At 46.8% G+C, this 24,151-nt stretch overlaps 1 protein-coding gene across 1 annotated transcript in view; it reads left to right on the forward strand.

Annotated features, from left to right (window-relative positions):
- Positions 1-24,151, forward strand: part of LOC138078313 (ubiquitin-conjugating enzyme E2 E2) — a 363,968-nt gene that overhangs the window by 242,389 nt on the left and 97,428 nt on the right. The gene's annotated exons all lie outside the window — the stretch shown is intronic.

The following is a 24,151-nucleotide window of genomic DNA, read 5'->3' on the forward strand; positions in this document are numbered from 1 at the left end:
CGCGGCGCAGGCGCTCCTCCAGCTGTGTCGAGTGGAGACCCCTGCAGCGGTGCTGGGCGGGTCTCTTGGGGTGCTCCCCTCTTGTGGGCGGGGCTGGCGGTGTGCTGCCCTCTTGTGGGCGGGACTTCTCGAGGTGCTGCCCTCTTGTGGGCAGGGCTTCTTGGAGTACTGCCCTTTTGTGGGGCAGGGCTTCTCAGGGTGCTTCCCTCTTGTGGGCGGGGCTGGCGGGGTGCTCCCCTCTTGTGGGGCGGGCACTCCCCTCTTGTGGGGCGGGGCTTCTCAGGGTGCTTCTCTCGTGGGTGGGGCTTATGGGGGTGCTGCCCTCTTGTGGGTGGGGCTGGCAGGGTGCTACCCTCTTGTGGGCGGGGCTGGCAGGGTGATGCCCTCTTGTGGGCGGGGCTTCTCGAGGTGCTGCCCTCTTGCGCGGCGGGGCTGGTGGGGGCGCAGGCTTCAGCTCTTTCCGCCGGGGGCTCCATAGGTGCAGTTTCCGGTCTCTAGAGTGAAGGCTCACTAGTTGGGACGCCCAGGCTTAGCTGCTCCCTGACATGTGGAATCTTCCTAGATCAGGGATTGAACCCGTATCTCCTGCATTGGCAGGCGGATACTTTACCATTGAGCCACCAGGAAAGCCTGGTATTTTGCTTTAAAACAAAATGAAAGAAAATTCTAAAGGAAGTATACTAGAGTTAGTACCTGAGCAGACAGGTGCACGCGTAAATGATATGTGCGGAGCGCTGGCCCGTGACATGCAGAGTTACCTAGTCTCCTACATTGGTGCCTCCTGTATAATGAATCTTGGTGGCTCCTGCCTTGTGGCAGCCTCTCAGGGAAACGCTGGGTTGTTTCTTTTTTGCCTTCTAGTAAACTCTTGACAGGATTTTTGGTCTTGTTTCAGAATCACAGTTCACTTTGGAGTCTTGTTTCCTTATTTTTCTTGTAGCAATCTGTTATTTGCTAGCTCTTTCACAATGGGTGAGGCCCCACAGGGTTTATTACCCTGATGTGTTTGCAAAATGAATACAACATAGCAATTATTTTTCTTGGTGATTAAAATGAGATCTTCTATGAGAAGTCCGAGATAAAACTTCAAAGCAGTTTTCCCCTGAAAAAATTAGATCGTCACTAAAGTCAGCTACCAGGAATAATAAGGGCTCTGTTAAACCTGAAATGTGTGCTCCGTTGGGATTTCACGGGAACTGTTGGTCATATGATAGACTTCATTACGTGTGCCTATAGTGTTTGGGTTTGGCCTGCATGGGAAGCCTCTGGCTTCGAGGTTTTCTTTCCTTGGCTTTGGTCTTCTAAGTGTGCTTTTCTTTCTGTGGTGTTACGGTTGAAAATTATTCAAAAGCCTAAGATTTGTGCTTTGGTGAAGCGTTTGTTTGTTTGTTTGATCTGTTGGTTTTCGTGGAGAAATAGCGGCTAGAAGGAGCGTGGGGTTTGGCGCCCGGCGCGTGTGGCTCAGCTGCCTGAGCCTGCACTTGCTTTTCCGGTGGCTTTGGGCGACACGCCTCGGTTCCCCCAACTGGAAATGGGCCTAACCCGCTTCCTTACAGGGGCTGCGGCCCAGGTGGATGTGGGGGCTGCAGAGGGACAGAGTAGGTAAGATGGTAACGGTGGGTTTTCTTCTCCGTCACTGGCAGTGATTCCCTAGATCACAGTCCCGGAGCCCTGATACTCCAGGCCTCGCTGCCCTTCCCAGCCACGTTCTCCCCATCAACTTCTGCGGAGGCTCCCTGGCTCCACGCGGACATGCTGACCCCCGGCTCACCTGCTGTGCCCTCCCCAGCACAGGCCTCTGCCTTCCCTCTTCCCAGACCTTTTCGTCAGCCCTGTGTGACATTAGCCCTTGAATGTCACTTTACTCTGTTTTATCTGGATTTCTAGCCGACAGAGTACAGTACAGCAGTTCCGTTTCCCTCCGATTCCTCTGTTCAGGTCTTACTTTCTCCAGGCAAATTGCAAGTACTCAAAGGCAAGGAGCCCTGTATGCCGTATTTCTCCCACATTACCCACAATTTGGCTTAATGCCAAAGTAATGACGATGATGGTGGTGGCGGTGAAGAAAGAGGGCATTGAATCAGACCCACTGAGAAAATGGAAAGTCGTGGAATGAAACAAGGGCATCACACATTCTGATCCATTTACTCTGCGGACGGTTATGCTGCATTGAACGTCTGCCACGGCGCTTTCCCTGCTCATAGGAGTCTCTGGGAAATGCAGTGCCGTCCGCTTCCCTGGGGAGGCGCCTCACACCCAGTGATGGACACGAGACGGACAAGAGCAGGTGCACGGAACCCTGGAGCTCAAGGGGACCTGGACCCGAATGTTATTGCTGTGGCTGCACGACCTGGGCGGCTCCCTGAACATCACTGTGAAGCTGAGGGGACCGAGGGGAGTGGGGAACCAAAGGGCTGCTGAAACAGGGACACAGACTGGGGCTGGAAGACTGAGGTCTTGGGTCTGCAGCTGATCCGCGGCACGTGGGTTCTCGATGAAGTCATCGGTGCCCTGATCGCCTCGCTCTGAGCCGAGCCCGATGAGATCCAAGGCACAGGGCTGTTAGGATCACATCGCAGCGTGTGAATGTTGATGCCTGGTGTCTTGTGGGCAGGGACTAGATGCTGTGTTTATCTTTTTTAACACTTTTATTTTCTGTTGAAGTGTACTTGACTAACAATGTGTCGGTTTCAGGTTACAGCAGAGTGACTCAGTTGTACATAAATGTGTTTATTTTTAAACAAACCTCTGTGGATATACGTTGCCTGAGTTATAAAATGATGGACTTCAGTTAGAGAATCACCAAAACCCCTTGGAGTTTTAACTTCTTATGTCAGGAACCTCAGAGAGAAGATCATAGGTTAAGAATATTATTTTTTAAAAGCTCATTAGGAATCTTTACTCTGCCTAACAGAAGCAGTTGCAGCAAAACCAAAAAGAAGACGGGTACAGCTGAGTTAGAATGGACGTTACCGTGTGGCTTCACCTCTGTCATCGTGCTGGTGGGCCCCTGTGGCGTCTCCCTCTTGAGTTGTGGCGTTCCATTCTGCCCACGAAGAACTGCCGTATTTGCATTCTGTGTGTGTGAGTTGCTCAGTCGTGTCCGACTCTTTATGACCCCATGGACTGTAGCCCGCCAGGCTCCTCTGTCCATGGGATGCTCCAGGCAACAACACTGGAGTGTGTTGCCGTTCCCTTCTCCAGAGGATCTTCCCAACCCAGGGGTGGAACCCACGTCTCCTGCGCTGCAGGCAGATTCTTTACTGTCTGAGCCACAGGGAAGCCCATACTTGCACCCTTAGGATGGTCGAGTACCTCAGTAATAATTTAAAGCAGAGTTGAGCCCATCAAGTTGATGGGCCCTTCCTGGCGGAAGAAGAGCTATATTTTATCCTTCGTATGTCGACTTTGACTTCTCCTTCACATTACACATAATTAAACAAGCTCTGAGAGAACGTAGCATTGGTTCACTTCCTTTTTCAGGGAGAGATTCTGCCGACTGAAGACACACACGTAAGCCACTGCCAATCTGTGTGTTTTCACTGAGGCTCTCTATTTCTAAAATAGACACAAAATTGCAGTCTTCTTTTCCACAACTTTTCTGCACACTCAGTCCGTCAGTATTGTCGGTTTCTGGCAGGTTTCTGGATAAGGGTCTACATCCCCTGGTTTTACAGAACTGGCACGTTGCTCAGTAGGCAGGTGCTGCAGGGCCGAGGTGCTACCAACCTGAGTCTTCAGATTAAAGGAGCCAGTCCCTGTCAGGCAGGTTGGAGAACTTACAAACAGTCCAGTAATGAGAGGCTTCCTGGGAAGGCCATGTCCAAGCGCTCATCACACATGGAGGTCCCGGCTAGTAGCCTGGAGCCCACCAGCAGACCCAGCGTGGGCCTGGCAGGGCTCTGGCCGAGTGACTCCCCTGCAGCCGGCTCTGTTCCCTGGTGTGCCAGACTGCAGCCTGGCACCATGGCACTGCCCTCCTTCCCCCCTCGGGGTTGTGCCACCAGGGACACGAAGGTCTCTGCCTCCAGAAGGGTGACTGACCTGATCTCTCTGATCCGGGGGTGACAGGCAGGCCCAGGGGTCTAGTTTCAACAGGTATATGGTGTCCTGTGGTATATGCCAGGGTGCTTGCCTTTCCCAGGAGGCATCACATCTTCCTCCACAAATACTGGCTATAGCTAAGCTAAGCTAAGTCACTTCAGTCGTGTCCGACTCTGTGCGACCCCATAGGCTGCAGCCCACTGGGCTCCCCCGTCCCTGGGATTCTCCAGGCAAGAACACTGGAGTGGGCTGCCATTTTCTTCTCCAACTGGCTATAGGGTTTGGTTTTTACTTTTTCTGAAGTTGTAGGGGGAATCGCAATGTTAAATAGATGAGAGCAGGTAGAAAGAAATGAAACTTGGCTAATGATTTCTGAGATGCCTGTGTCACTGTAAATTTTCACAGTGGCTCTAAGTAATTGCACCTAAGAACCACATTCGATTCTACGGTTGATATTTAGGCAGCAGTAAACTGGAGAAAAATAAGACCAATAAAAACTGTTAACAGAAACGTAAAAGAACGTAATAAATACAGACCTTCTCCACAAGCCCTTGAAAAACATGAGGGATTATTAAAAGATACGCTTTTTGCTTCAACTCTGGATGTGGTTCTTGGCTCAGTTTATCTCTGCAAAGACTTAATCTGTTTTATGAGTCGGTTCACTTCACTTTTGCTTTAAGTACTGATTTTAAACGGTGATTCCTGAACAGTGATGTTCAGATAGTTTTAACTGCGTAATTCTTTCTTAAAACAAAATATTTCGTGGAAGTCCAGTATCTATACTGAATCCCTCTGTTTGAAGTGGGGTGAAGAAAACAGAGGTGTGTGTACACACAGATGCATACACACCTACATCACCCATGCTTCGCAGAACTGCAGTTCAAAGATCACTGGTGTTTTACTTCCTATGACTAATAGCGTCGATTCATAGTATTCTTAAGTAGATCTTGAGCAATAATTAGTTTAAATTGAAAAAATACAAACTTCGGGGAAAAGATCCCTAGAAGATGGTGGCAGCGGTGGCATTGTTCAAAAATCTCTCCAGAAAGGCAGCAGCTGGAATACAAAACCCCAACCTTCAGAGAGCAGCCACAGCAGGCCAGTGAGCCCGAGCCCCTGTACTAGCCAGGGAAGGGCAGGCTGCTGACAACCGTGAGATTCTCGTAGGACCCGCAACCACGTGGAGGAAGCACAGGGAAGGAAACGGGACGCTGATGATCTGAGAAGAGGAGTTCCCTCAGGCTGCTGAGAAGTCCCCCGAGCCAGCGGGGTAGCCGTGAGATTGGGTGTGTGCAAATGATTCTGTGCGGTGATGCTAAAGCAACCGGAGCCTCCTAAACTCTTGAATCGAGCAAACCAAAGCGGTCTCCCAAGACAGGTCCTTGCACTGAGGAAAGCAGTCCGAGTTGAGCAGGATGGGACAGTGTGGGAGAAGATAGAAAGTCCAGGTAAAAAGCAGCCGATGGCACCATAGACGGCCCCACAGAGGGGAAGGCTGCTTCCTAAAATATCACTTTGTGAAAACAACAAAAGTGAAGTTGGAAAAACTGTCCTAGTCTCTCCCTTTGAAAGTACAGGAGAACTTATTTCATGAAAAACAAAACAAAACCCCAAAAAACCAAGCAAAGTAAAATTCAGCAAAGTTTTTATAAGGGAAAAAGAAGTAGCCGAGTAATATCCCTGTCATGAAAACATGCCCCCCGCAAAGCCTATGAAATAGATGGAAACCGTAAACCGTTATTCTGAAACAAGGTTTAAAAATGTTGTGAATGATAGAGGGTGAAAAAGAAAATATAAATCAGAATTGGGTCAGAATTAGGTGACTGGAGAAGAATCCTGGGACATGAAGGTACTCAAGGGTGGAAACGTAAGCCACCAGTTTTCTCCCCAGCTGAACTTAACCTCCAAGTGTGATGAGCACAGACGCAGAGTCACCCACAGTGTGAGAAGCTAGCGAGCTGTTGCTCTCGTGAGTCCTCCTGAGGCGTCAGTAGAGAATGAGCTTCAGACAGCCCCCTCCAAAACTAACCACCAGGAAGCTCAGAGAAGCAGGGAGATTCTCCCAGAACTTGCATCCGGCCCCTGACCTGGAGAGGCAGAAACGCAAGGAACCTCCAGGCCCCATCCTCCACGCAGTCTTCACTGACGGGCTGGCCGGGTGCAAAGGTTCAGCAAAGTATTCTTGGACACCAGCAGAAATCCCGTTACTGTTATTCCAGGCAGCTCAAAGTAGCATCTGTGCTTTGCTACTTCAAGATGGCAATAATTATTAGGTTTACTAGATTGGATTAAAAGTTGTCATTTAGTTGATTGAGGAAACAATCTGCAACAATCTTAATACCTTGGTAACTATTATAATTAATAATTATATTATAGAATAAATATAGAATAAAATATAATAATTGTAAATAAATCCGTATAATCTGTGTCCTTGATAATACTATGCATTTTATGTTGTGTATTTAAAAACATTATTCTGAGAAGAGGTCCATAGGCTTTACTAACCTGCTGGATGAGTCATGAGCCAAGAAGAGGTTCAGAACTCCTGAGTCAAATGGAAGGAGACACGAGTCTCTAAATTCATAGGAGCCTTCTTTCCACTCTGTCACCGCACAGTGAAAATGACTTGAGCAAGAAATGTGCTTCTGTTTAAGTGAAAACGATATAAAGGAAAAAAGGAACTTAGTGTGGAAGAAAGTCCTTACGGGATTTTACCTGAATGCTCGTGTAGAAAGAGCATTCGCTGTTCTGAGAGGTGAGCAGCTCTCTGCTCTTCACAGTCAGTTTGCATGGTCTTCCCTGATCGTCCCCAGCGGTCAACAGAAGCCCCGGCCTGTCTGCTTTGCAGCTGGGCCTCCAGACCAGACGCACCCTCTGTTACCTGCCTGAGCCGCAGGGCTCTGCTGCTTCTTACTGTAAAGTGCAACTCAGGAGTTTGGAATTAGCAGCTGCTCAGTATGAGACAGGTAAACTATTATACGTAAAACGGCCAGCAGGGTCCTTCCGCATAGCACAGGAAGCAATATTCAGTATCTTGTAATAATGGAAGATTATTATATAATGGATGCTGAAGCTAAAGTTCCAATACTTTCGCCACCTGATGACTCACTAGAAAAGACCTCGTTGCTGGGGAAGATTGAAGGCGGGAGGGGAAGGGGACGACAGAGGATGAGATGGTTGGATGGCATCACCGACATGATGGACGTGAGTCTGAGCAAGCAGGCTCCGGGAGTTGGTGATGGACAGGGGAGCCTGGCATGCTGCATGGGGTCACAGAGTCTGACACAACTGAGCGACTGAACAACAAATTATGTAGTGGGAAAAAGGCTGAGAAAGAATATATATATGTGGTATTACTGAATCACTTTGCTGTACACCTGAAGCTAACACAGCATTGTAAATCAACCCTACTCCAATTTTTTAAAAAAGCAAATTCGATTCAAAGTGTGCTTCTTCAAGGGCACTGTGTGGACATCAGACACCAGCAGATACGTTTTAGTGTACTTTTGATTGTTTTCTATCACAAGAAAGGCTCATGAAATTAAGACAGAATTTTCATTACGGAATTGATTGCTAGTGGGGGCTTCCGAGGGACTCTCACCCACCGTCCGCACCCTTGTGAGTGTGAGCTGAGGACCAGGTGTGGTCAGGTTCACCCGTGGTCGCTCAGCACAGGTGCCCGACGAGGCTCAGCCGCGCCGCCCACGTGTGACGTCAGGACTGTGTTCCCCTGGCCACAGTCTCCCCTCCTCACCCTTCTTTCCCGCTTCCCTCACGTCCCGGTGGGATTGCCTTCAGTCATTCTGCACAGCTTCCTGGGAAAGCTTTCCCATTTCGCTAGCTTTTTTCCTTCTTGAGCTCAGGAAAAGATTTTCTCTGTCCTTCTTTCTTAAAGCTGTTTATTTCTTTTCTTTCCCTCGTGCATTTGGTTACTGTGACTTTGAATGAATTAAAATGAATAAATGAGAAATAAAACAAATGACCTTTATTAGACAAATACATTTGCACTTAAATATTGCCTGAAAACAGGTGATTAAACTTCAGAAGACCCAGATTTATCTGGTGACGAATTATGAATATAAAACATTCTCTTACCGTTTTTTGTTTCTAGATGTAATGCCTAAAATGCCGATTAGCTTCATTGTTAACGGTTCTGGCACTGACACAGGTAACTTTTCAATCTTCCTCTGTTACTTAGAGGTTGAGAAATATGGAGTTTTTCTTGCTTTTTAACTTAATTTTTATTTTATATGGGAATATAATTGATTTATTACAGTGTTGTGTTAATTTCAGTTATGCCTGAGTGCACGCTAAGTCGCTTCAGTCATGTCTGACTCTTTGTAGCCCCCCAGGCACCTCTGTCCACGGGACTCTCCAGGCAAGAACACTGGAGTGGGTTGCCATGCCCTCCTCCAGAGGATCCTCCCAACGCAGGGATCGAACCTGCATCTCTTATGTCTTATGACAGGCAGGCTCTTTACCGCTAGTGCACCATATACATATATCTGCTGTTTTTCAGATCTCTTTTCTCACTTAGGTGATTACAGATAAGCAGAGTTCCCTGTGTATATAGTAGGTCCTTCTTGGTTCTCTCTTTTGTGTACAGTAATGTGTACGACACAGGATTCTTTGTTCCTGAAGCTGACAGTGTGAGAGAAGAAGGTGGTGCCTGGAACCCCTCTAACCCCCAGACCGTGTGTTCTCTGAGCGCTTTCCTGCAGCGTCTTGACGGCCCTCCCCCGGCAGAGTGCCCCCAGGTGCCCGCTCAGCTCCCCCTCAGTTTGCCCCCGGGTGCCCGCTCAGCCTCCCCCGGCAGAGTGCCCCCAGGTGCCTGCTCAGCGTCCTCCGTTTGGCCCGTTTCTGCGCCATGTCAGCGTCCGGTCCGTCCTTCTCGTGAGGTCCCCTCCCGGGACTGGGCTGCAGGAGTCATTTCATTTTCCCCCCTTTCGTCCGTCACTGGGGTGGCTGTGTTTCCAGCCCCCTGGTCACTGCTTGGCTCGGAGAACCAATGCTCTCCAGGCCCTCCTGGTGTTTCTGTGACAGTGTCAGAAAGGCCACTCCGACCAAGCAGAGCCTCAGGCAGGCGTCTCTGCTCTTGGGGTGCTTCTTTCTCTCCTCCCCGCTCCTACTGTCGGGGAGAGAGCGTGTCTCAGAGGGTCTTGTCTCTGAACCAGTTTCCTTTTTTTCTGATTTATTTGTTTCTAACTGGAGAATAATCGCTTTACAGCGCTGTGTTGGTCTCTGCCTGCATCAGGTTTGCACGGGTCCCCGCCCTCGTGAGCCTCCCTCGCACCCCCCAAGGTTGTCGCAGGGCGCTGGTTTGAGCTCCCCGAGTCCCACAGCAAATCCCCACTGGCCGTCAACTTGGCACAGGGCAGGGATGCGTGTTTCCATGCCACCCTCGCAGCTCTCGCGCCCTCCTTCCCCCGCCGCGTCCAAAAGTCTGTTCTCTGTGTCTGTGTCTCCACCGCTGCCCTGCAGACAGGAGCACCAGCACCATCTTTCTAGATTCCTTATCTGTGTGTTGATAAATGATATTTCTGTTTCTCTTTCTGACTTACTTCCCTCTTCGCAGGCTCTAGGTTCAGCCTGATTGGAGTTCTCAGCAACATTCTTAGGAAGAGGGTCCCGTTCTCTTTTCAGCCCTTCCTTCCCGTCTTTCTCTTGGTCTGCACGGGTAATGACTTTATTAGGGATAGGTAGCACAGTGCAGCTGAATAAAATGCAGTTCTTAAAGTTCGAATCAGTAAGTCGAAGTGTCAATCAGTGAGGGTTTATGGAGAAGCAGGACCCTGCCAGGAGATGAGAGTGTGCTTTTCTACAAGTTTATTGTTTACGGATGATTAACCAGGAAACAGAAGCAGACCTCACTTGTTTCAGGTTGTATTTCTCAAGGAGACACACACCTCTCTTTGAAATCCTGAGCCAGGTTCACAGACATATTAGCAAGTCTTTCATTTTTTCCTGACGTTTGACTGTTCCAGTAAAAGGAACATGTTTATTGCTGTTTAATTCTAAGAGAAATATACTAATATGTGATAATATCATAGCTGTTGAAACATAGACCTTTCACCTTCACTGAAATTAGTTTAACCACCATACAAGGCCATTGGGTTGGAAACCTGAGCATTACAGGGGAGCCTATGAATACTCATAATATGTCTACAAGTTGAGCCTTTTTAAAGAGAAGAATTAAAAGCCTGAATTGATCTGTCATCCAACAATCTAAATAAGGTTCTAAGTTTAAGAACAGAGAAGTCACTGAGTCTCTGGTAACTCATTGGGCTTTGGAAATGGACCACTACAAACCCAAGAAAAAGCAGGGGACGCCCAAGAATTCCTGTTCACTGGGAGTTATGATCTATTCTATTAGGGTCTGGAGTTCACCTTCCCTTTCCACATTGTTTTCAGCATTGCCTGAATAACCCAACCAACCAAGATGCTTTGTAAAGTAATTTCCTTATGCAACATAGTTTTACCAATGTTGATTTCCTCTTCTCTGTGTTCTTGTTGCTGCTGTTTGTGAAATTTAGGAAATAGTATTGGTGCTTTGATAGCTTAGGTGCTTTTATCCAGCTTTCATTCTATATCTGTGTATATAGATATAGTATAGTTGACGGACAATATGCTGTGTCAGTTTTTCTGTCGTGTTCGACTGTTTGTGATCCCATGGACTGTAGCCACCAGGCTCCTCCCTCCATGGGATTCTCCAGGCAAGAGTACTGGAGTGGGTTGCCATTTCCTTCTCCAGGTTATACATATACACATATCCATTTCTTTTCAGATTCTTTTCCCACTTAGATCGGTAGTGGTGCAGTCGCTCAGTCGTGTCCAATTCTTGCGACACCATGGACTGTAGCCCGCCAGGCTCCTCTGTCCATGGGCTTCTCCAGGCAAGAACACTGGAGTGTTGCCATACCCTCCCCCAGGAGGATCTTCCCGACCCAGGGATTGAACGTGGGTCTCTTGCATTGGAAGCAAATTCTTAACCATCAGAGCTACCAGGGAAGCTTACACCTGTGCCACACAGTAGGTCCTTGCTGATTGTTGTATACATGGTGGTGTGTATATGTTAATCCCAGCTCCTAATTTATCGCCCCCTTCCCCTTTGGTCGCCATAAGTGTGTTTTATATGTCTGTGAATCTGTTTCTGTTTTGTAATTGTTTGTCTGTATTATTTTTTAAGATTCCACATATAAATGACGTCATATGATATTTGTCTTTTACTTCACTTAGTATATTTTCTGAACACTGATAGAGGGTATAGACATTAAATATAACTATTATGCTAGATACATTAAGATTTATGAGATTGTCAGTAGAACATCACTGCAAGATATTTACCCACTGTTCAAATGTGATGACTCTAAATGGTTTGATTTTCCATTCTGTGTCCAGTGTTCAATAAAATATTCTTTGGTACTTCCATCCTGCATATTATAAAAGCTGTTATATGAGTTGCTGCTACGCACATGATACTAAAAGCTACATGAATAATCAAACTGGAAATGTTACAGCAATAACTGGATCCCAGAGTTTAGTACTTTCAATTGCAACAGTGACTTATCTCTGGAAATTTAATTCCTTTTTGTTCCTTTTAGTAAAAACATTCTCTGTCTTTATCTTAAGGTTATTCTGCTGAACTAAACACATGTAATCATTTTAAAAACTACAATTTTTAAAATCACATTGTGAACACTTAGCATGCCCTGGTCATAAACAGTATAATTGTGTTTTCAGTGAATAAATTTTTAGCCTAAAATAGAAGCAGTTCTTACATGAATTGGGAGAGTTTCTCTTGATATTTTGCAAATCCTTAGCCAGCTGTGAACTTACAACGAAATCATATCACACTTCACAGAGGAAGCAGTTCATTACGTGCCAATGGGTTTTCAGGAGCTTTTATGTGATTCCTTTTGGTTTGGAAAAAACGTAACTTAGAGACAGAGATCCCTCATATCGCAGAGCCCTAAATGTCCCATATGTCTTTCAGGTTTTGCTTTGTTTCTAATCATCAGGAATAACTACCTTCGCCAAACCTGTCTCGTTCACCATTATTTCTCACCACCAGCCAAATGATACATTTACTTGTTTGCTCACTGTTATCTCCCCCTCATTAGAATACAGATTTCATGAAATCGAGGCCTTTGGGTTTGTTCAATGCTGAATGTATCACCTAGAACAGTGCCAGGCCCGAAGAGGGGTTTAGAGTAAATTTGTTGAATGAAGGAACCAGTAAATTCATTTTATTTTTCTTTTATTTAACATCTTTTGAACATTTGTTTATGTTATTAAAGAGCAAAATACCTTTTTAAAAATGAAGCCGTGGTCCATTAAAGCAGTCAGATATAAATTAAATCCAACGGAGGTGTTTGCGTAACTCCACGTTGGTTAGACACAGATTGTCGACAACAGTTTACAGAGTCTGTATTCTGATCACCACACCCCTTTTGGAAAAAAATAAAAGGACAGAAGCTTTACAGTATAACTTATTCTAAAGAGTGAAATAATTCCATTTGCAACAACATGGATGGGCCTAGAGATTGTCATACTAAGTGAAGTCAGACAGAGAGAGACAGATACGACTGATGTCACTTGTATGTGGAATCCAAAAGAATGATACTAATGAACTTAGTTACAGAACAGAAACGGTCGCACAGACTTAGAAAATAAACGTACATCACCAAAGGGGAAATGTGAGGGCGGAGGGACAAATTAGGAGTTTGGGATGGACATGTACACACACGTACTATGCGTGTATGTGTGTAGTAGACTGTGTAACTGTGTAAAATAGGGAACCAGCAAGGACCTGCTGTATGGAACAGGGAGCTCTTCTCAGCATTCTGTAATAACCTAAATAGGAAAAGAATCTGAAGAAGAGAAAATACATGTCCATGTATGGCTGAATCACTTTGCTGTGTACCTGAAACGAACACAACATTCTAAGTCAGCTGTAATATAAAATAAAAATTAAATGTAGAAGTTATAAAACTGAAAATTATGAAATGATAAATTCATGAAGATACAATTGCTCAGAAAAGAGCAGCCCTCTTGAAACTGGAGAGCATCCATCATCCCAGTAAAGAAGAGCATGGTGGGACCGGGCGCTGCGGTCGGACGCGGCGCGCAGCATCTCCACGCGGGCGGAGCGGGGCCGTGCGGCGCTGGCCTCGGCAAGGCCGAGCGAGGGCGCCGGGCAGAGTCGAGCAGGCCTGCAGATCAGCGCGCGTGTGCTTTATTACGCCCAGCAGTTTGCTGCTTTTCCAGATTACCTTTGAGAAACCTCTGAAGCTGATGTTCTCCGGTTTTTAGTTCTTTAAGTAAAATAAGAATCCTGCACTGGGTCACATCCGATCATTTTTGCCTGTACCCAGCAGTCCTTCCCAGCTCTTTCCAATGGCTGTTGAATAGCAGCTTCCCTTTATATACATATGATACACTACATCTTAGCTAAGCAAAATTAGATTTTGTATGCATCAGGGCTCGAACTGGGGTAGGACGAGAAAATTCAGCTCTGCCGGCTTTGTGAATTATCGTAGTAGGCTCTGAGTCTGTCGGTCATCTTAGTGGTCCCACACAGCTGTGTGTTCCGCCCGCTTTCTCCCCTGTAGCTTTTCTTTCTTTTTTCTCTGTCCCTCGCTGTCTCTCCTCCTCTCTCACACGCACGGGTCTGGGGGCAGGTGTAGGCCGAGGTTGGCACACAGGCGTCCTGCACAGCCTGGTGCCGGCGGCTCCGCGCTTCTGCAGGTCTCTCTGCATCTTTCTCATTCTTACAGATTGCTTTCTGAACTGATCTCCTGCATATCTTCATGGACAGACATCTGACAGGCAAGTGTACCTGGGAAAGAAGACACTCTGGGAGTGCAAGACCAAAAAGTGCTCTGCGTAGCCAGCCATAGTCACACTGGAGCCGTTCCTTCCCCCCGCTTTTTACAGAAAGTCACAGGAACGGTCATCGGGACAGTCTGGAGTGTGATAGGCCCTACAGGATCAAGTGACCATGGGCCAAATCTGAACTAGTTCTAGGGTCTTATGTCCTTTCTCTTAAGTATTCAAGTGACATGTTTGCTTCCAACGAAATCTTGAATGATCGTCTTTGGATGAAGGGGGAGGTGAGTTTGGGAAGGTATTTTGAGTTCCTAAGATAACCATGATCTAAAACACTGCAAAGTAGCCATCGGCATCCCAGCTCACTTTTCTTTTACTATAGATTCATTTTCACTGAGCTGAGTAAAACTGTAAATTCTGTAGCGCAGAGGAGTTGAGGGGCTAGGGAGCCGAGGATCAAGCAAACTGAACTTGGACATTTTAACTTGAGTGTGTATAAAGACAGACCCAGTTGAAATCTCCCCACCCTCACATCTCCCCACAACTCCCCCCAAATCAAATAATTTAAAACTATTGATTTTATAAACAATGTTTGTGAGCACCATCATATTACCAGTAACATTAGTAAAACCAGGATGCAGCTAATGTATCACATATAACAGTATGTGGAGGAAAATCTCACTGTAGGGAAATGAGTTATACGCTGTCACTAAAGTTTTTAACATATTCAAGCTGAACATTTGTACATAGTGGAATTGTCTTTAAAGGGAACCCAAGAAAGACATTGTTTTTTGTCATAACAATTTTAAATTAACTGTTTGTTTTGGAATAACTCTGGATTTACTCGGAGGTTGGAAAGATAGTACAGTCTTTCCAGATACACTTCACCCAGTTCCTCAACTTAAGTTCTTATCTTACTAATTTTTATAATAAGAAAAAGGCTCCATTTTATGGAGCCTAAGAAGACATGACTACTGAATAATGTCGTGTCCTGGAAGGAATCCTGGAACAGAAAAAGGACATTAGGTTAAAACTAAGGGACTCGCAATATACTGTGGACTGTAGTTAATAACAGTGATGAATCAGTGTGAGCTCATTCATTGTAATAAACGGACTAAACTAATATAAGATGTTAATAATAGACTCAAGTGGCTGTTGAGTATATGAGAACTGTGAGCTGTCTTTGCCACTTTCTATAAATCTAAAATTTTAAAATAAAAAGGTTAGTTTCAAAAGTGTCACCTTCCCAATAAACAAACTTAATATATGTATTCACTCTGCCCTCAGCACTTGGCTCAGTGGTACAAGTGTCGGTTCTCTGTGGACTCACACGGTTCATCAGAAAACATCCTTGGAGTTTCTGCTGTGCTCCTGACCAGGCTGCGCCTACATTAGACGTGGCATCTGTGCCTAGGGTCTCTGGTCTGCTCTGGGCAGCAGACAGCACAGCCTGGGATAAGGCTGCAGTAGAGATGGAAGTCGTGGGCTTGGGCAGCCAGGGGCTGGGGGTGGACTGATGTCAAGCATTACTAGTACAAGATGGCTAACTCTGAGACAGAAGCAAAGCACCAAAAACCAGAGGAAATTTAAACAGTTAAAAAGATAATTAGAAGGCAATAGCAAAGGTATACGATGTTCAAAAGAAAGAAGAGTCACGAGAACAACTGTGTCCAATGGTGACTCATCACCTGCAGCACTAGAAAGGGCAGGACTGCTGGTCCCACTGGAAATCAGGTCCTTACACAGAAAACTGACCTGAGAAGGGAAAATACTGAGAGTGCAACCTGTAGCGTAGGCAGAAAACCCTTTGACATAAATCCCAGAAATTTTTTTGATCTGTCTCGTAAAATAAAAGCAAAAATTAACAAATGCAAGCATTAGTGCATCTTAGCTAAGCGAAACTAGATTTTGCGTGCATCAGGGCTCGAACTGGGGCAGGACGAGAACTGGGGTAGGTACATAACCTAATTAAACTTAAAAATTTTTGCACAGTGAAGGAAACCATCAACAAAACAAAAGACAACCTACTGAATGGGAAAAGGTATCTACAAATGATATGACTCATCGAAGATTAATATCCAAGATATATAAACATCTCATACAACTCAATATAAAATAGTAATAATTGGCTTGAAAACACGCAGAACTGATTGGATGCCTTGCCACAGAGGAAAGGCAGATGGCCAGCAGGCAAAGGAGCAAACGCTCAGCATCGCTGGGTGTCAGGGATACAAATCAAAACCACAGTAAGGTGTCACCACCCACCTGTCAGAATGGCCATCATCAAAAAGTCTACAGAAAGCAAAAGTGGGCGAGGATGTGGGAAAAGGGAGCCCTCATACACTGCTGGTGGGAATGTGAATTGGTGCAGCCACTGTGGAAAAAGAGCGTGGAGGCTTCTCAAAACATTGAGAACAGAACTATGGCATGACCCGGCAATTCTGCTCCTGGATGTGTATCTGGAAAAGAAACAAACACTAATTTGAAAAAAAAAGATATATACATCCCGGTGTTCATAGCAGCATTATTTACAATAGCCGAGATACAGAAGCACCCCAAGTGTCCCAGCACCAGTGAATGGATAAGGACATGTGGTGCACACGTATATGGTGGAATATTACGCAGCCATCAAAAAGAATGAAATAATGCCATCTGCCGCAACATGGAGGGTATTATGCTCAGTGAAATAAAAAAGAGAAATACTGTGAAATACTGAGAAATTCCACAAACTAGTGAACGTAACAAGAAAGAAGCAGGCTCAAAGAAGTAGAGAACAAACTGATGGTCACTTGTGGGGGTGGGGAGTGGGTGGTGCAAGACAGGCTCAAAGATGAATCCTACAGCACGGGGGACACAGCGAGTATTTTATACTAACTAAATGGACTGTAGCCTTTAAAATCGTACAAAGAATTAAAAACAAGGGGAAAATATAAGCTGCAGGAGCAAACGTCGTACCTCTGTTCTCCTGGATGAGAAGCTGATCTTGACTAAAATTGCAAATCCAGGTCCCCTCTCATTTCATCTTCCTTTTACCTACTCTGACTTGCAGGGAATCATCTTTAAGTACAGAAAATTAGAGAAGATTCAAAGAACCAAAAGAGGCATAAAAATGGAAACTAAACGTCGTTGTAAAAGCTGTGAAATTGCTTAGTATGAGAGAAAAGACCTATCTTCTTAACCTTCCAGTAATGGGAAGGGTTAGTATCAAAAGGGCAGTGACATGGTCTTATTCTTGTTTGCTTAATGATTTCTGCTCTAATTTTTATTTCTTTTCTTCTGCTTACTTCATTTTTTAATAATTTTTATTTTTGTTATGTTATTTTTGGCTGCGCTGGGTCTTTGCTGCTGTGCATGGCTTTCTCAGGTAGCGGTGGGTGAGGCTGCCCTTCCCTGCAGGGCGCGGTTACTGTTCGTGCTGGCTTCTCGTGTAGAGCACAGGCTCTCGGCGTGCAGGCTCCGTAGTTGTGGTGCAGGCTCCGTAGTTGTGGCACACGGGTTTTTTTTTTTTTTTAATTTTAAAATCTTTAATTCTTACATGTGTTCCCAAACATGAACCCCCCTCCCATCTCCCTCCCCATAACATCTCAGTGGGTCATCCCCATGCACCAGCCCCAAGCATGCTGTATCCTGCATCAGACATAGACTGGCGATTCAATTCTTACATGATAGTATACATGATAGAATGCCATTCTCCCAAATCATCCCACCCTCTCCCTCTCCCTCTGAGTCCAAAAGTCCGTTATACACAGCTGTGTCTTTTTTCCTGTCATGCATACAGGGTCGTCATTGCCATCTTTCTAAATTCCATATATATGTGTTAGTATACTGTATTGGTGTTTTTCTTTCTGGCTTACTTCACTCTGTATAATTGGTTCCAGTTTCATCCATCTCATCAGAACTGATTCAAATGAATTCTTTTTAATGGCTGAGTAATACTCCATTGTGTATATGTACCACAGCTTTCTTATCCATTCATCTGCTGATGGACATCTAGGTTGTTTCCATGTCCTGGCTATTATAAACAGTGCTGCGATGAACATTGGGGTACATGTGTCTCTTTCAATTCTGGTTTCCTCGGTGTGTATGCCCAACAGTGGGATTCCTGGGTCATAAGGTAGTTAGTTCTATTTGCAATTTTTTAAGGAATCTCCACACTGTTCTCCATAGTGGCTGTACTAGTTTGCATTCCCACCAACAGTGTAGGAGGGTTCCCTTTTCTCCACACCCTCTCCAGCATTTATTGCTTGCAGATTTTTGGATCGCAGCCATTCTGACTGGTGTGAAGTAACATACAGATGGCTAACAAACACATGAAAAGATGCTCAACATCACTCATTATCAGAGAAATGCAAATCAAAACCACAATGAGGCACACGGGTTTAGTTGCTCCGTGGCTTGTGGGATCTTACCAGCCCGAGGATCGAACCTGTGTCCCCTGCATTGGCAGGCAGATTTTTATCCACTGCACTACCAGGGAGGTCCATTATGGTCTTATAAACAGAAGTAGAGCTCAAGAGCAAACTTTCTAGTTAAAAAAAAAATTAAACAGTGACTTTAAAGACAGTAATAGGAAGAAGCTGCCCTCTTTAATTTAGGCAGATGTCCTGCCCTTTGTTGGAAGTCTGGAAACAGATCACTGTTTCCAGCTATTCAGGTAAATAGGGTACTGTTTGGTTTGAATATGATATTAGATACTAACATTTTAGCAAGTCTGTAAAATATCAGTGACTGTTTTGTGGTCCTAACATATAAATATGACAGTAGGTTTGGACTTGGCTTCCCAAAGGGAAGTTAAACCCATCAAAAGCAAAGAAGAATCCCAGCTGGCAGAAGCAGCGCTTGACAGAATCAAATAAGACAGGGTTTCCCTGTAATGTATTCTGTTCTGAACCTTTGTTTCAGCTTTAACATTTCTATTTCTTTAAATGCTATTCCAGCCAGTCCACCTGCATCAGACGAATAATAGCTTTTCATAAGTAGTAACCGTTTTTTTCCTGCACGCAGATAATAGGAGCGGCCCATCTTTAGGAGCAGTTCTCTTTCTCTAGACTCAGACTCCTCTTTCTTTTTTCATGGGAATTAATTACTGGGTGCCTCAGAGCTTTGCTTTTATATACCACATATATTGTAGGCACACTATGTCCTTAGCATTTGTTTCCGTTTATAAAGAATACAATTAGCCTTTTTAATGTTTAGTTCAGTCACAATTAAAGCTCCCCTAATGGTTAGGGATTGGTCTTTCCAAGGCTGAGAAGGTGTTTTTAATTATTCATTCCTAGGTTTGTTTCTTACAGCCGCCTCAGCTGTGCTTTATTATTCAAAGGTTAATGCAAGCCAAGAAGTGGGTAAATTAAATCGGCTCGGCAGCCGGCGGCCCTCAGTGGCGGCAGCCCCTGGAAGATGGAGATGGGCAGTGAAAGTTAGTTCTCCCACCGCAGGGCCCCGAAACCCCTCGGAGGCAGCCCACGTCGACGGGAACTATTCCGGGGCCCTGCAGACTGGTGGTTCTTAAGCAGCACAGCTTCAGTAAAATCCGTGTTTTGCTTACAAAGAGAGAAGGCAGTGGTCGAAATCAGAAGGACAGTCATAGCTTCTGTTGAAAATGGATGTCGATGCCATGCCTAATGAACTTTGTATAAGACTAAGTCAGCAAGTTGGGAAAGATGGTTTAGACGATCAAGACAGATAGAGACACGGGGTAGAGAACAAGCCTGTAGACACCAAGCGGGGAAGGAGGGCGGGATGAATTGGGAGGTTGGGATTGACATCTCTATGCCACTGATACTGTGTGTGGAACAGGTGGCTAATGAGAACCTCCTGTGCAGCGCAAGGGGCTCCACTCTGCCCCGTGATGACCTAAATGGGAAGGAAATCCATGAAAGAGGGAGATGTGTGTGTGTGAACAGCTGATTCACCTTGCTGTACAGCAGAAACTGACCCCACATTGCAAAGCAGCTACACTCCAATAAGAATTCACTTTAAAAAGAGTAAATCAGCAAGCTGAGAGTTGGAAGTCACTCGTGTAAATGTTTCACAGGGGCTGACGGCAGATTCTCCCATGAAAGTGAGGGCGTTCTGGGCTGACCTTAGACAGCTGAGCAGTGTGGACATGTCGTAACCTGACCCCAGGACCCAAGCATGGAGCAGTGTTTCCAGAGCTTCTCATTTGCTTCCCTTTGAAGAATGTGTGTTCTTTTCAGCTACAGAATCAAAATTGTATAGACTCCTGAGGATGCCTGATCGCCATGAGGGCTCAGATGACGTAGGGGTGAGGTTTCGAGAGCACGCTGACCGTCGGAGAGGAGCTTCTGAGCCTTCTGCCGCTGCTCCATGCTCGCTCCTCCTCGCGTGTGGGCCAGCCTCTTAAATTCACTGGAGGTGACCAGACTAAGCAAAGCAAATCAGACAAAGACAAATACCATGTGTTATCATGCATATGTGGAAGCTAACTTTTTTTTAATGATACAAATGAACTTTTTTTACAAAACAGAAGCAGACTCATGTACACTTAGAAAGCAGCTGTGTGGTTACCAAAGTGGGGGAGGTGAGGGAAGTGGTAAACGAGGTTGGGATTTACACATACATGTAAAATAGATAACCAGCAGGCACCTACTGTGTGGCAGAGGGAACTCTGCTTAATATTCAAAAAAAGAATAGGTACTGATATGTTTAGCTGGACCACTTTGCCGTACGCCTGAAACCAGCACACCGTTGTGCATCAACTCTATGCAGATAAAGTTTAAAAGACCTTCATGTCCAGCTGGGACGCGCCTGTGCCAGGAGCCCCCAGAGCCCGGACAGGTGGGCTCGTGCCCCTTTCCTGCCTTTACTCCTGGGGCCGCAGCCTCCTCTTCTTCTCATCGTTACTGATGGGATGGAAGGAAAGGACAGATGATGAAATCTGTGCAGGTCACTGAAAATCTGAATTTTTTTTAAAGCACAGGCTTTCTTTCATGAAAGCCGTTGTAGCGTAGTCGGAAATCCAGGTTTATGAGATTTAACGGGTTTAAGGAGGAAAGAAGTAGGTGAATCATCTCAGTTGAGGCTCATCATCCCATCACACCAAGTTGTGGCGAGGGTTAAAAGATGATGCTTCTGAAATGCTTTGTGAGCTCCCCAAAGCCGTCCAGAGAAAGAGTGTTAGACCTAAGTAAACACTGCTGTCGGGAGGCTGCTCACTGAGCGGCTGAATGTGTGTCGGAGGCTGGGTTGGCACGCCTCCTGTGAGCGCAGCGGCTCCTCTGCTTTCAGAGGCCCCTGTCTGTCCGTGTAGCCGTCCCCGTCTCTCCCGCGCAAGCGTAGGGAGCTCTGCTGTGCCTTCCAGTTCCTCCCCAGGGCCGCCACCCCTTCGTCTCTCCCGCGTCCAGTCTGCGCTGAGCCCGGCTGTCAGAGCGCTGGGTGGGAAGGAGACGAGCTTTTGAACGAGGCCGTCCAGGTTGTGGACTTCCCTGCTGGCTCAGATGGTACAGCGTCTGCCTGCAATGTGGGAGGCCTGGGTTTGATCCCTGGGTCGGGAAGATCCCCTGGAGAAGGAAATGGCACCCCACTCCAGTACTCTTGCCTGGAGAATCCCATGGATGGTGGAGCCTGGTGGGCTACAGTCCATGGGGTCGCAAAGAGTTGGACACCACTGAGCGACTTCACTTTCTTTCATCCAGGGTGTAAGACTCAGTTCCAGCATTTACTGTGTAACCTTGGACGAGCCCCTGATCTCCTCTGAGCCTGAGTTTCAGTGAAGAGCAAGTTCACAGAGTGGCTGTAATTTGAAGGAATTTATGTTAAGGGCAATAGTTACCACCTGCTTTTTACCAGGAGCTGTAAAGTGTCACTGTGACATTTTCTGAGTATTTAATCCTCAGGACAGCCCCACAGGTAAATGGCGTTCCCTTCTGTAGAGCGGCGTGGAACAGGCCTGCACGGCATCTGGGGTACGGAGATTGTACTCTGTTGGGGGTTTCTCTGTGGGATCCCCACTCAGAAACTTCGTCGGTGTCAGCCTCCGATGTCCATTCCGCCCACCCGCAGCTCTTTTCCTAACGTAGGTTCTGTTCGGTGGACCTGCGTGCTGCCGCTGCTCTCTGGGGTGAAGTGAAGTGAAGGTCGCTCAGTCGTGTCCCGACTCTCTCTGACCCCATGGGCTGTACACTCCACGGAACTCTCCAGGCCAGAACACTGCAGTGGGCAGCCTTTCCCTTCTCCAGGGGATCTTCCCAACCCAGGGATCCAACCCAGGTCTCTCACATTGCAGGCGGATTCTTTACCAGCTGAGCCGCCAGGGAAGCTGCTCTCTGGACCACACTTTGAGACCCCCGGTTGCTCCATAACCTGTGACGGTGGCTCTCAGCCCCAGGTGCTCGTTCAGTTCTAATTGAGTTGGTCTTGGGTGGGACCCAGGCTTTTTTTGTTAAGTTCCAGAAACAGTTCAAACTTGTTTTTAAAGCACTGCTGCTGCTGCTAAGTCGCTTCGGTCGTGTCCGACTCTGTGCGACCCCATAGACGGCAGCCCACCAGGCACCCCCGTCCCTTGGATTCTCCAGGCAAGAACACTGGAGTGGGTTGCCATTTCCTCTCCAGTGCATGAAAGTGAAAAGTGAAAGTGAAGTCGCTCAGTTGTGTCCGACTCTCAGCGACCCCATGGACTGCAGCCCACCAGGCTCCTCCGTCCATGGGATTTCCCAGGCGAGAGTGCTGGCGTGGGGCGCCATCGCCTTCTCGTAGAGCACTGGACTTCCCTTATCCTCATCCCCTCTTTATTCACTGAATGTGTGTGCACTCAGTTGCTGTCGTGTCTGACTCTCTGTGACCCCATGGACTGCAGCCCCCAGGCTTCTCTAACCATGGGGTTCTCCAGGCGACAACACTGGAGGGGCTGCCATGCCTCCTGCGGGGATCTTCCCCACCCAGGGATCAAACCCACTTCTCTTGCACCTCCTGCCTTGGCACTCAGGCACTTCACCACTTCACCACGTGGGAAGCCTGTGTGTAAACCCCCCAGACCCCAGGTGCCGTCGCAGCCCTGAAGGCCCTGCCCTGCCTCCGACAGGGAGCCCGCTTCCCCCTCCCTGCTTTTCACCCCCTCCCTCCCCCTCACTTGGCAGGCCCTGAGCCTGTGGAACTGGACCCACACAGTGCGTGACGGAGGCAGGACTCAGCCCTGGCTCTCTCCCTCTGCAGCCGCCTCCTGCGCCACGGTGCTGTCTCCATAGCCCACTGTTCTATCCGGGCCTGTGTTATTTTTCAGCAAACACTTAAGCCTCTGTGTGTGCAGTTTACTTTTGCCATGAGTCTTCTTTTTCATTTTTAACTTATTTTTGGCTGTGCTGGGCCTTTGCTGCTGCACGCAGGGTTTCTCTCGCTGCAGCGGGCGGGGGGTCCGCTCTAGTTGGATGGTTACAGGCTCTAGCGTGCGCAGCCTTCAGGAGTTGCGACTCCCTGGCTGTAGGTCACAGAGTCAGTAGTTACGGTACTCGGGCTTAGGTGCTGCACAGCATGTGGGGTCTTCCTGGCCCAGGGATCGAACCTGTGTCTCCTGTCTTGGCAGGCAGACTGTTTACCACTGAGCCACCAGGGAAGCCTGCCATTAGCGTTTGGGTTGATTTGTTTCCTCTCCTCTAGGCTAACCTTGGCCTCCAGGCAGCGGGTGAAAGAAGGTGGTGACGGTGGGTCTTAGGGCACATGGCAGCGTCAGGGATACAAAGAAAAGCACACAGGTTGCAAGATATTCAGCCAGTTTACTCTTTTGGAGTAAACTAGGCAGCTCCATGAAGCAGCTGTTGCTCACCATTTTCCTACGGAAGAAACAAAGATGGTCTCAGCCAGTGAAAAATGTGTCCCGTATATAGGAGGCATCTAACCTACTTGAGAAACAAAATTGCCTTGATGGTAACTCTATATAGAAATAAACACACAAATCTTAGCTCCCCTAAGAATCATTAACTGTCCTCAAGTTCTGCCCCGTCTTAAGGTTCAAATAGAATTTTTACTTTGGTATCATTTAAATGTCAGAAAGTCATAAAGCTGCCTTTGAAACGGTACCTGGGAATCTTGCATCCCGTCGCCTTCAGTGGTAACGTTTTGGAGAATTGCAGCGTTTTGAGAAGGATTTGGCTCCCTGTAAACTGCACCCGGGCAGCAGTGGCTTGTCTCCTTGTCACAGGCTTGTTTAACCTGCAGATAAGATTGGGAGGCGCATTAGAGCTCTCCAGCCTTCCTGCCTGACTCTTGGGGGTGGGCTGGAGATCTTACCTAATAAAGACGCAGTTCATGTTTCGTGGGCTGG

Source organism: Capricornis sumatraensis, chromosome 4, assembly GCF_032405125.1.
Source record: "Capricornis sumatraensis isolate serow.1 chromosome 4, serow.2, whole genome shotgun sequence".
Lineage (NCBI taxonomy): Eukaryota > Metazoa > Chordata > Mammalia > Artiodactyla > Bovidae > Capricornis > Capricornis sumatraensis.